This window comes from Atractosteus spatula, chromosome 4 (assembly GCF_055471065.1).
Source record: "Atractosteus spatula isolate fAtrSpa1 chromosome 4, fAtrSpa1.hap1, whole genome shotgun sequence".
NCBI classification, from domain to species: domain Eukaryota; kingdom Metazoa; phylum Chordata; class Actinopteri; order Semionotiformes; family Lepisosteidae; genus Atractosteus; species Atractosteus spatula.
Genome location: NC_142709.1, coordinates 10,461,948 through 10,474,234, shown reverse-complemented (window position 1 = coordinate 10,474,234; position 12,287 = coordinate 10,461,948).

Below are 12,287 nucleotides of genomic sequence, written 5' to 3'. Positions count from 1 at the left end.
GAACAAAAAGACAAGCAGTTTAGGGTGAATGAGGTTTATCTAATTTCCCTCAGGGCTCACTCAAAATAATACCATAGTTATCTTTACGAAATAAAGTGTCAGATGAGTTCATCAAAAGATGAGAAAAACACTGTCCAACCACTTAGAAGTCCATATTGAATAAAAACATTTAATCTGTCTGCTTAACGCATCTTATGTCCCACAAATCTTTGCTGCTTTCAGATAGAATTCATTCAAATGTATTTATTTGAAAATTACAAGTTTTAAAATATAGATGTTACTTTTATCTAACATTAAATGTAAGAGATGTTAAAATTGTTTTTAAGCTTAGAAAGCTTCTTCACTGTATTTGCATTGTGTGTTGTGAAACAAATGGATCATCCATGACTCCTGAGCTATTTTCACATTCAGATTGTGTTGAGAAAAATATGCAATGAGTGCATGTAACAGCACAAATGGATCTAGATGGCATAAAGAGATCATGAATTTAGTTTACACACAGTGTTTATTAGAGAAAGGTGGGTGGTGATTTGTCTAATATGGACTGGAAGTAGCCAAGCAAACACAGCTTGATTTTCTTTGTGGGAATTCACATGTTCCAGCATTGCCAGGACTGACTAGTGATAAACATGTCCCTCAGTACTTGTTTATTTCAGCAACTCTTACTTTGTAAAAGAATGCAAGTGCCAAACTAGATGGTGAGTATCTGCTTGCACTGTGTTCAGTATAATGTTTTGCCTGTGCACAACCAAATACTGTACCTATGCATTGCCAGACACACAAGAAGAGATTTGTGTGTACTTATCATGTGTCATGTTCTCCAACAATTATTGGTTAATGATCAATTTCTATAATCATTGTCGGCAGTCTTCAGTGGCACAATAGGGAGTATTGACAGCTTTTAGCAATGATTACACATTACTGCTATGGATGTGAAAGTGATTTGGTCTTGAGAGGAGTCACCATCCCCAACATAAATAAACTATCAGGTCAAGTAGATCCTGGTATGGGCAGTGATGTCTCCTGACCCCTCACTTGTTGAAGATCTCTGAATTTCTTTAGCAGAAGGGTCCAAGATTTCCCCCATAGAAACTCCAGGAGCTGGGGATTCTTCTGCAGGAGGAATGGAACTGTATCCGAACACAGATTAAACGGAAGCTCATCTAAAGCATCAGACATTCCTGTCAGACAGGTCTGGCCTCTTAAATGGGGACAACAAGATCCTGATGGAGAATGAGGCCAATTCAAAATTTGAGTGCCTTCCTCTAGCCTGTTCACAATTGACTTGATTATTATAATGAATGTTTACTTAGCGATTCATTTTATTCCCAATGAAATATAATGTTTGATTATGATCAACTGTTTTTTTGGGAACAATGGCAATGTTATGCACTTCTATGCTTAGATTACTTCTATTTTGTACTTCTAAGGTAATTCCTTGACAAATTTATATCCTTATTTCTCAAAAGTAATGTAAAACAAAAAGTGCAATTCATAAAGAATACAGAAATTAAAATTACTTCATTTGTATATCCTCAACAAATGCAAGAATATTAATAATATTTTTATTAACAACATGTAACAATATTCATTGTGTTATAGCCTCTACATTTCTCCAAGTGCTGGGGAAATGTAGTGTCCTGTGTGTTTACATACTGACAGATGTAAACACACAGGACACTATTCACAAACAATTCACAAACAATAGCTTTCTTTACAGTTGTAATCTGGGAAACAGAAATGATATATTTTTGTAAATTGTCATGTATAAATAACAGATTCCAATAAGTGGTCTTGCACCCTTTGCACTGATTAAGAGACCATTTTAGGACAGATCTGGCTTTAATTTCTGAAAATACTCAAACTAAGGTATTTCACCCCACTACAATATTAACCTATGGATTTGATTTTTTGTTCATTTAAATTGTACTATTGTATTGTTATAGCGGTTAAAACAGATTGCAAACAATATGCCAGGTAAGTTGCCTTGGTGAAGGGCATTAGCAGAGCAAATACAGTAAGTCTCTCTGTGTAAAAACAAGAACTTATCAATGTTGACCTGGGAGCCCCTTATCAGAAAAGTCTCACTGTTAGCTGGTGAGGAGAAACGTGTTTTTTTGGTATTATTCTACTGCTATGTCCTTAAAAAACATGGCCTATTAGTTACAGGACTGTCAGAGAAGAGAATGATATTTTTAATTTGTATGTAAGTTATAGAAGAATAATGCACGCTTAATGCACTGCATTTATTGAATTATCTTGCAACAGATAGGCCACCAAGGAAACACCCGAAAGTATAGCAGAATACTGTGCTTATCAGTTTCTTCACTACCCAGTTAGACAGAATTGCCTACAGGTACCTCATAGTACAGTGAATTCAAAAGAATACACTGATGAATGCCTGCAAACAGTTTGTTAAACAACATGTTTGGTCTTACAGAATTATGTACATTTTCACTTTTTAGCATTAGCATTCTTACAGAATTTGGAAGTCATTATACAATTAAGATCTATTATAAAATGGAGACATAGTGAGTTATAAAAAAGCGGTGTTTTACATAACCAGTATTGACTGCATTGGAAAAATCAGTACAATCATGTCATCCAAAATTACCCACCTAAGAGATCCACTAGAATAAGGGATATAGGGAAATATATCAAATGCTCCCGATGTAGTTGTAAGTGAATTGAGAATAAATAGATATTAAGTATGTGGTGCTATACAACTTCTTACTATTCCAAGACAAACTGATTCCTGCAGGACTGGTTGTTCAACTTAACAACTAGGTTTTTCAGATCCTTGTCTATGGTGTATGTAGAAACATACACAAGCAGACTGCTGCTAATGGTATAGCTGGTGAGCTACAAAACTAACAGTAGTTAAATGCATTTGAAATTCACAAGGTATTCTGCTTGTTTAGGCATATTTTTAGATTTGTTTTACAAAAAAATGAAGTCTGGCTCATTTTCTCCATGCAATGCAAAACGAAAAAGAGTTTCACAGGAGCAGAACTGTCATGACCAAGGAAATCTCTGAATATGAACCAAAAACCAAAAACAAGAATATGACCAAAAAAGCAAAAGAAGAAGTGAAGGTTAGTAGAGATTCTATTATCAAGGGCCCTGTATTTGAGATACTGTATGCATATTATTTTTGTGTGAGATATATTAAATATATATGATATATATATAAAACATATACTGTAATGTATGTTTTCTTGGAGTTGATGAGAGGAGTAATAATCCAGACATACTTGGTTAAACAATTATTTATTACAATGACAAAACACAAACTACACTACACACAACAAAACATACAACAAACAAGTTGATTCAGAGGCCTAACATTCTGGGCACCCAGAAAACCTCAGACTGTTACTAACCACTAAACTCTTAATTCATGCCTACATAGGCCACATAAAAGATAAGATGTCTTCTAACTAAATACAATGCAACCTGCAGTTAAATCTCTCCCTGCACCCCAGATGCCACAAAATAAATGGGAGCCTACAGTACAGTATATCCCTATCCATAAAAATGCACCCTAAGCAGGACTGACGTTTTTAACTTAGATATATTTTTACCCAGGAAACCCAGGTTCCCTAAAAAAAACTCTCTAGCAAGATTCAAATACTTAGCTCTAGTCAGGAGGAGACTCTTGTCTCTCCTCCTTTTCTCGTTTCCTCTGTGCTCTTAATGTGATGTTATGTTGTCTATTTCATCGATTGACAATCATTAACCCACAGGTATACAAAAGTAAACTTTACAATTGTTTCTGCTCAAGGAACCCCCCAGACCTCAGCAAACATCTTCTAGCTTTGAAGCTAGGAGTGTTTACTGTGCCAAGTGTCACAAACTTAATCTAAAATCCAAGAGACACTTCTCAGTCACCTAAAACTCTAACAATATTACACATCTCTGTGTACAACGGTAGCCATCCTTGACTTTAAGGACATCTCCTTTAAACGTGATTGTATCGGCAAACAGAAAATAAATGATCATCGTTCCCTTTAAAGCCATTAGTATTTTTCGGCGCTCTGGGGACCAGCAGCTCCTGGGATATGCTTACTGATACCCGAATATTCGGTTCAGGGAGTCTTATCTTTAAGACTGATTGCAATACTAAAAGACAGTATGTCACCAGTGCCAATTACATTGTTTTCTTTCCGAGAACATGGAAAATCGCACAATTAGCCTTTTCAAAATAACAAGAAGAACCTTTTCTGAATCTGTTACATATATAAATGTAAGTATATATCTTGGCTATTATATTATACATCATATTCGAAGTAATTTAATAATGCTTATGTTCTTACTGTACGATAGAAATTCCATATATATATTTTCAAAAGTCTGTTCTAAATCAAAGGTGATAGATGCATTTCAGGCAACACTAAGCGCATCTCTGAGATGATCCCGAACATTTAATTCTTGTATCGTTTTCTGTGATAATTTTTTTTTTATGTACGAAGCACGCCTATTTATAGAAACAATAATAAGATACAATTCAAAACTGATGTTACAATAAATCCATTCCCTTACCAAGACATTACGGTGTGCAGTACCGCATTTGTTAACCACTGTGGAGTTGAACTGTCTTTGCCTTTTCTTCGAGTGTGCTGTTATTTTTTAATTAATAGGTAACAAAAGGTTTGGCTGCATCCGCTATTTAAATCTTGCTGAAAATGTAATATGACAGAAGCACCAGTTTAAGTCAGAATCCGTCAAATGAGGTGTGCATGACTTATTAAATATTTGTTTTCTGGTTAGTTTCTCTATAAAACATACACCCTGTCGAGGTGAATTTCGACTGGCCTCTTTTACACACTGTACAGCTTGGATACCTCTTGCACAACGCTGCTATCCATTCACAATTTTGGAGACGCTGGGCCGTATTCGGTAATGACGAAAAAGTCCATTTACAGAAGTCTTTGTAACTGTTTTATTTTACTTATGATTCAAATATGTGAATCCGCGAGAATGAAAAGATTAACAATGTTAATTTACTGTATGCTTTTTATATGTGTCTGCCTTAATATTAGAGAATAGTAAGATTATCAAAGTAACTAGATATACCAATCAATTTGCGATTTCTAATGTATTCGTATTTTTACACTAAAAATTATTTCATGAACTTTCTCAAAGCTTATGGTTAGGGGCTGTGCAGTGTCGCAATAATTTCCAGTTATTTTTGTGATTTTCATTTTTATTTGGGGATTTTTTTCTTTTTTCTCTTGAATTGGAAAATGTAGAGGCTCACAGCCTGGGTTTACAGAAGTACAGTGAATGACAATGAATGGGCCTAATGATTTTAGTTTTAAGTAATTTCCCTGCTTTCTAGTCCAGACCATATTTTATATTATGTGATGAAATGCACTCTTGTCTTTTATGGGCCCATTTTATGAAATGGCTGTAGAGTGATTTATATTTAATTAATAGTAAGGCACTTTTCATAATCAAATATGGTGCTGTACAAGACAGACACCAATAAGACACAACACACTTAGCAGGTTAAAATCCAAAGTAAAAAAATGAGTTTTTAAATGTAGTTCTAACTCATTAGATTTATTAATATTCCTAATTGTGGAAAGGTGTTTCGCTGCTGAGAAATCACAAAATTGTAGACTTATTTATCTACTGATTTTACTATAGTGCTTGGGCAAAACAAATTAGAGCCTGTGGACATTAAGATCAGGGCACTAGTGTAGCAGCTCAGTAGTAGTCTTAAATAGGATAAAGACCATCTAGAGTTTTGTATGCTAAAAAAATAGCCTCATAATCGATTCTGTGTTGCACTTGGGTAACAGTGTAGAAAAAACAAAACATTAAGATTAAGTATTAAGATAAGAATAAGGCAAGAATTTTTCAATTACTCGGGTTCTGCTTTTTAAAATATGATTCATACGATCTTTGCTGACACGTCAGCAAGTTGGATACTGCAGTAGTCTTGATGTAAATATAACAGAAACCCAGACTATCTTGGGCCTAGATGGTCTTCAACATATAATATATCGTAGACTTGTTCCTCTAAAGATCAGAATGATGCCTTTTTCTTCCACGTGTTTAGCTGATTGCCTGATCCTGGTCTTGTATGCTCTGAAATAAAGGCTGCAAACAGGAGTATCACATCTCTTTCCTTTGTTCACTGATCACGTCCTTGACACTATACCAGTTTTGCTGTCAGTATCTTGCATCAGGGTTACCTTATATATTTATATAACAGGATGAATGGGGATCATTATGATCTACTGAAACTGACCAATTGGAGCTCTGTGCCAGATGATGTTTTTGATGAAGTGCTAAACAAGTTCTCTGTCAGAGTTATTGATAATGAACCTAAAGCTTGAATACTGAGGCTTTATTACACACAACTCACTTTTCGGACATTTACTTTGTATATTTAAACATCAAAATTGTGTTGTATTTATTTTTTGAATTATTCCTGTTCATAGCTGTTTTATAGTTTATTTTTAGACATTTTATTTTAAGACATGATAAGCATGTTTAAAACAAAATTGCATAAGCATCCCGTCATTCTTGGGAGAGGTCCTGATATTGAATAAAGTATTGTTGTTTTTGGTATTGAAACTGATGCAGCAGGTTGGTCAGTTATAATGGAAGCCCTATTGGGTTTAAGGAGAATATTTTGAAAAAAACTGAGATTTATGCTGTTTTTTTTCCAATTTGCCTTTAAAGCTTTGCTTATGAGTGATCATGTACAGTAAAAGAGAAAAGGCTATTGAGCAAGTCTAATGTTATTCAGAAAGTTTGCAAGGATGATGATGTAAAAACATAAACGTTGCATGCAGTACCTGGTATTGTATTATATTGAATTTAGTTTTACTCAATATTTATGATTATGTTTATCAAGCTCATGGTCAAGAGTGAAATATGTATGTGTCAAAACATTTAATAAATGATTCAAGAAGAAGGCTACAGGGAAAAAAAACTAGGGCCCATGAAACTCAAATTCACTGTATTGAAAGTAGAAGACAGAAAATGAGACAAATACAAGCTATTGATTTCACACGTACTATACAGTATACGTACATTTTATATTTGTGCATTAGTTATGCACTTTTTTCTCTAAGATGAGAAACGTGACTAATCTGACCTTTTAATCACTAAAATGAAGAGAGAAGTGTAGATAAAATCTATGATCACTTGCTTCTGACCTCTGACCATAATGCTGATAAAATGAAATCATCAGTGCCACATTTTGCACCTTCTCTTTTCACCCTAGATTTGTCGTAGATTTATGCTTCAGACTTCTCTTATTTACTGTATTTTACCCTTCTCACAGCTAGTAGCCTACAGATAAGTGAAGAATGCTAAAGGGATTGCAAATACTTAAGCACAAAGCACCTTAGTGCAATTAACAAGACTGTCTTTGAGAAAAAAAACTAATTTATATCTCAATCCAAAGAAGCAGTTCATAACAAAATAAAAATAATTCCTTAATTTACCAGCAGTGATCAGAACCAGACCAATTAAATTTGGATGCTGGGTACTGCTTTCTTATTTTACATTTAAGGGTGTAATTATTCTTTCTTACTAAATTTAGCCATACACTTACTGTATGTATTAAAGTCGGGTGGCTTCAAGAAATACTATATGAATTGTATAATATTTAATGAGAATGCCTGTGTTTCTTAATGACTAAATACTGTAAATTGGTCTTTCAGCTTCATAGCTGGCTGTGAATTCGAGACAATTGGTTCTTCCTCATTTAAGCCAGTCAGTAACTAATAAAAGCTTTGAAAGTGCCCTTGAGCTTTCTAATCACCCACAAGGATAAATTGTTACAATAAGTGATGGCTAGCACTCTATCTCCATCCTTAAGTGGAGTCTTTAATCACTATCAAATGATCTTTATAAAATGTATGCAGAGGGAAGATTTCTCAATTTTGGTTTAATTGTTATTGCTTTGGGCAAACACTTTTGAACTATTGTATTTACATGTTTAGTAGTAAAGAAAATCAATGATAGTTGGAATAAAAGAACAACAAAAGTTTTACAAATATTTACAATATTCATTAGATATACCTATAATTGTAGGTGGTTGTTTATACTTTAACACTATTGTTTTTAATTTTTAAAAGATCAAACACCTTCATTTTTTCTTGTTGCTATGGAAGGAGTGAACTGGTTGCCTTGGTAACAGAGGGGAAAAATTGACCAGCAACATTCATACAGAATGAGATACTTATATAAAAGGTACATTTATATTTTAATAGTATTTTAATCTATTCATAGTTTTACCAGCATGAGCAGCCTAAATATTCCAAGAAACACAATTTAAAGCTTACAACATATGGTTTTCTAAATTCTTGAATGCTATATACTCTACACATTTGTATGAACCTGTTCTTGAGATTTTAAGTATTTTGTTCATTTTCATCTATAATTAATAATCTCCAGAAAAAGTCAGATTAGTTTGTTTTGAGAGCTGATCTGCTACTTAATTAATTTTTATGAAATCTGTAAGACCTTATTTATTTATGTGCATTATGTGATGCATCAAGACATACATTTTCACATACATTGCTTATTTTAACTAACACTGTTTTTATCAGGAAGACACCGGAAATTGTAATTTCCTATATGATATTATCCTTTCCCTCCACTGCTTTAAATCCTCTCTTTTTAAGACTTGTTATTTCTTCACATTTAATTTGCTGACTGCATTCTCCTTATTACTACATTTGATATTGATCCGCATCTTGCACATCAATATGAAGTTAGGGTGCCTTTCTTTTTATTACAAATGGCAACAATGATCTCAAAAGTAGTTTTGGTAAGTTAATTATTTGTATATCTCACAGGTAGGTGGCTGCATTTCAATAGATAAATGGAATTTATTTGGTGTATGGATTTCCTGTTTAAAAGCTTCACTCTGTGTACCACAGTGATGAAATTTCAGTCTTCCTTTGAGAATATCTAGAATTGCTGGCAATCAAAAACCACAGCAGATATTAACAGAACAGGGAACATGAAAAGCAACAAATCAGATCTCAAATAAATTGAAGCAAGGTGGTGATTGTCTCGAATGCTTACACAACTTTATTTCATATGTGTCGTAATCTTTAATCCACACCAAAATTGAATCTCTGGTCTGCTTTATCATTAGAGAAAACCGACCATCATCCTAAGTATTCTATCCTAGGTACTGTATTGATGCTCACATCCAGTTTGAGGCGGTACCTTATAATTTTTACAGTTATCATGTCCTGCTTTCGCATTCACCTTTTTCCTCTCTCTTATTGAAGTCAATAAGAGTACCAGGTGGAGACACACCTGTAGTTAGTGTGGTTAGGGATGGAGTCCATCACTGGGCAAACACAAACCCACACTGTAGAAACTTAATTAGCTGAGTAAGCATGTGTCTGAGAGGAGGGAGAAAACAGAAATACAATGCTGATGCCACTCCAAAGCCACTGTACTTCCCCATATGTAAGCAACAATCACATAAATAAGTCATGAAAACATGCACTACACTTCTAAAATCAGTTCACTCCAAGCACCGGAGTTGTACTAAAACACAACACACAAAATTGTCAATGAAGTGAAGCATAGGTAAACTTGTGATCCGAACTTTATTGTTATTTTACATTCTGTCAGTTTGGATATTTAAATGAAACAAAGCCAAAGACGTATGCCCTGTCAATCTTCTGAAAAGACGACTTAAAGAATAGGATACAGAGCTGCACTTCAAATTATGTAACATAATTCTCCCTTTAAAGCAGAGAGAATTGCAATATACTACGATGTGTTTCCTGATTTCTTTCTTAGGTACTAAAAATATTTTATTTTTGAATATGTAATTGTTTGCAAACCAAATATGTTCTTGGCTAAATTAAGACATGCTAGGATATTTTTGCCACATGGGAATTCCTAATTAGTAATGAACTGCACTTCAAGTCGCTGATTGAAAGAAAAAAAACTAACATCTGATTTTATCACATATTGCAGCACAATAATCTATTTTAGGACAGATTATGTTCCTGCTGTCTGTGTTTTATTGCTTGTGTGCGCAGTGCCTTGCAAAATTATTCATTCCCCTGCAAAGTGTCCATATTTTGTTGACATTGAGCTTGCAATAATGACAATTAAGAATCCATTCTAGATTTCTAAATATTAAAAAAACTGAAAGTAAAGATTGGGAGCCCAAAATGTATATTTTGTATTGTATTATTTTCCATAAAGGTCCAACTTTATCATTATGTACAGTACTATCCAATAAATCATATGGCTTGAAAGAAGAATTGGGACTCTGCTGGAGCCCTCAGTAGGTTGAGTCACAGAAACAACAAAGCAAACATGAAAAGATGTTACTGCTTTTCCAGTAAGATATAATACTTTAAAAATTAAAGCCATAGAGATAATATAAAGATATAACCCAAAGAAGAAAAAGGTCTAGGGAAAATGTGCTTAAGGTAAGGAGAGCAGAGAGAGAAGAGGAAATCATATTTTAGCAATGGTGTTGATTTATTTACGTTCACTTTCTTTTTCTTTTCTCCAAGCCTTTTTTATCTCTGATAAAGGATACTACTGTATTAATGGAATTAGTGGGAACTCAAATATTTAGTCTCACTGGGTAAGAAAAAGCTACTAATATTTTTATAAGGCTGGCAGTAGTTTATACATGTGTACCTTTTATTGAATTAGCTAGGAAACCATAAAATACCAATTAACTTTATATGCTATACAAAATCATTAATAGTAGGAAAAAGATAATTAATGGAAATTACAAGTAAGGATTATTTTTCATTTAAATGTTGTCACTGCCAGAGGCCATGATGGAAACTCTCTGTCAGTGCTGCACAAAAAGAAGTAACTATAGCAACTAATACATTTTCTATATTTGCTGCTTTGAACAGGGATCACTTTAATCTGACAACATCAAATAGCTGGAATGCTGGAGCAGAAGGCATTCTGAAAGGAGATCACTGTAGTACTTTGTGTTTTTAAAGGGCATAACCCTTTGTCACATAGTCCTGGAATACCAAGGCCAAATATGGCCAAATGCCTTTAAGCCATTGAACAACAACAGTTCAAAGTGAATTGACTGTCTTTAATATCTTACATAAATAAAATCCCCTCTCATATTCACAGAATTGTGGGATAGTGTAACAGGACTCGTAATTTGATATAAAAAAGGTATGAGACAGCCAAGGCATTTTTCTAATCCCCCTCCCCCATGATTCTACTCGGGTGGTTTTAATTTTTTTCACGATATTTAATTGAGGACACCCCTAACAACATTATTTTAAAAAGCATCATTTGTGCTAGTTCAAATATTTTAATTAAAAAATTAATCCAGGATACCCGGTTAACCTGGTAAATTGTAGATGAAAAGCAAATCTCTCTACATGGGCCAAAATACTAGTAGTCCTGAGGTACGTGGACAGATTCTTTCAGTGGAAGACAATGAGTGTATGGTTTTAGGAACATGAGACAGACTAGATCAGTGGGGCCCTGCCTTCTATTCATGTGGTGTTATCTGGGTGGATTTTGTAAGTTCTCCCAATGTTCGTGTCCTTTTCTTCCAGACACGTGGTGCTCTAGTTTCCTCCCACAGTCCAAGTTAATTGGCTTCTGGAAAGATTGGCCCTGATGTGAGTGTGTGTATTTGTGTCTGTGTGTGCCCTGTGATGGACTGGTGTCCCTTCCAGGGTGTATCCTGCCTTATGCCACTTGCCTGCTGGGATAATCTCCAGCTTCCCATTGACCCTTTATTGGATAAAGCAGCTAGAAGATGGATGGGTGAGACAGACTTCCATTACCTTGGTGACAAAGCCCAGACCTCAATCATTTTGAAAACATTTGGGACTGGTAAAATGCATAGTAAAACCCCACATAACATTACACCCTCAGCTGAATTGTTTTCTCACATGTCATATTTATATCATTGCTTAGAGCCTGCGTATAATATAACTTAAAACTGACATCGTTTTAGTATGAAGATTGTAACACTGCATTTTCCCCAATATGTAAACCAATTACTATATTGTGTAATGAAATGACTTAAATGTTCTCCACCTTGCTATTGTTTACTTTATTTTAATATTCTATTAAATTATTATAAAGAGTCTAAACAATACTGTTACAACACTGATCTTACTAAACAATACTATTTTATTTTTGGCATTCAGTATATTGTAACTGGTGAAATTAAAGAACCCCAGGATCTCAAGGATGAATGTTTTAAACATGGCTGCAAAAATGACATTTCTTTCTTTTTTTCAGGGGTCTTTGCAACTGATGTGGGAGGGCAATGCAAAATA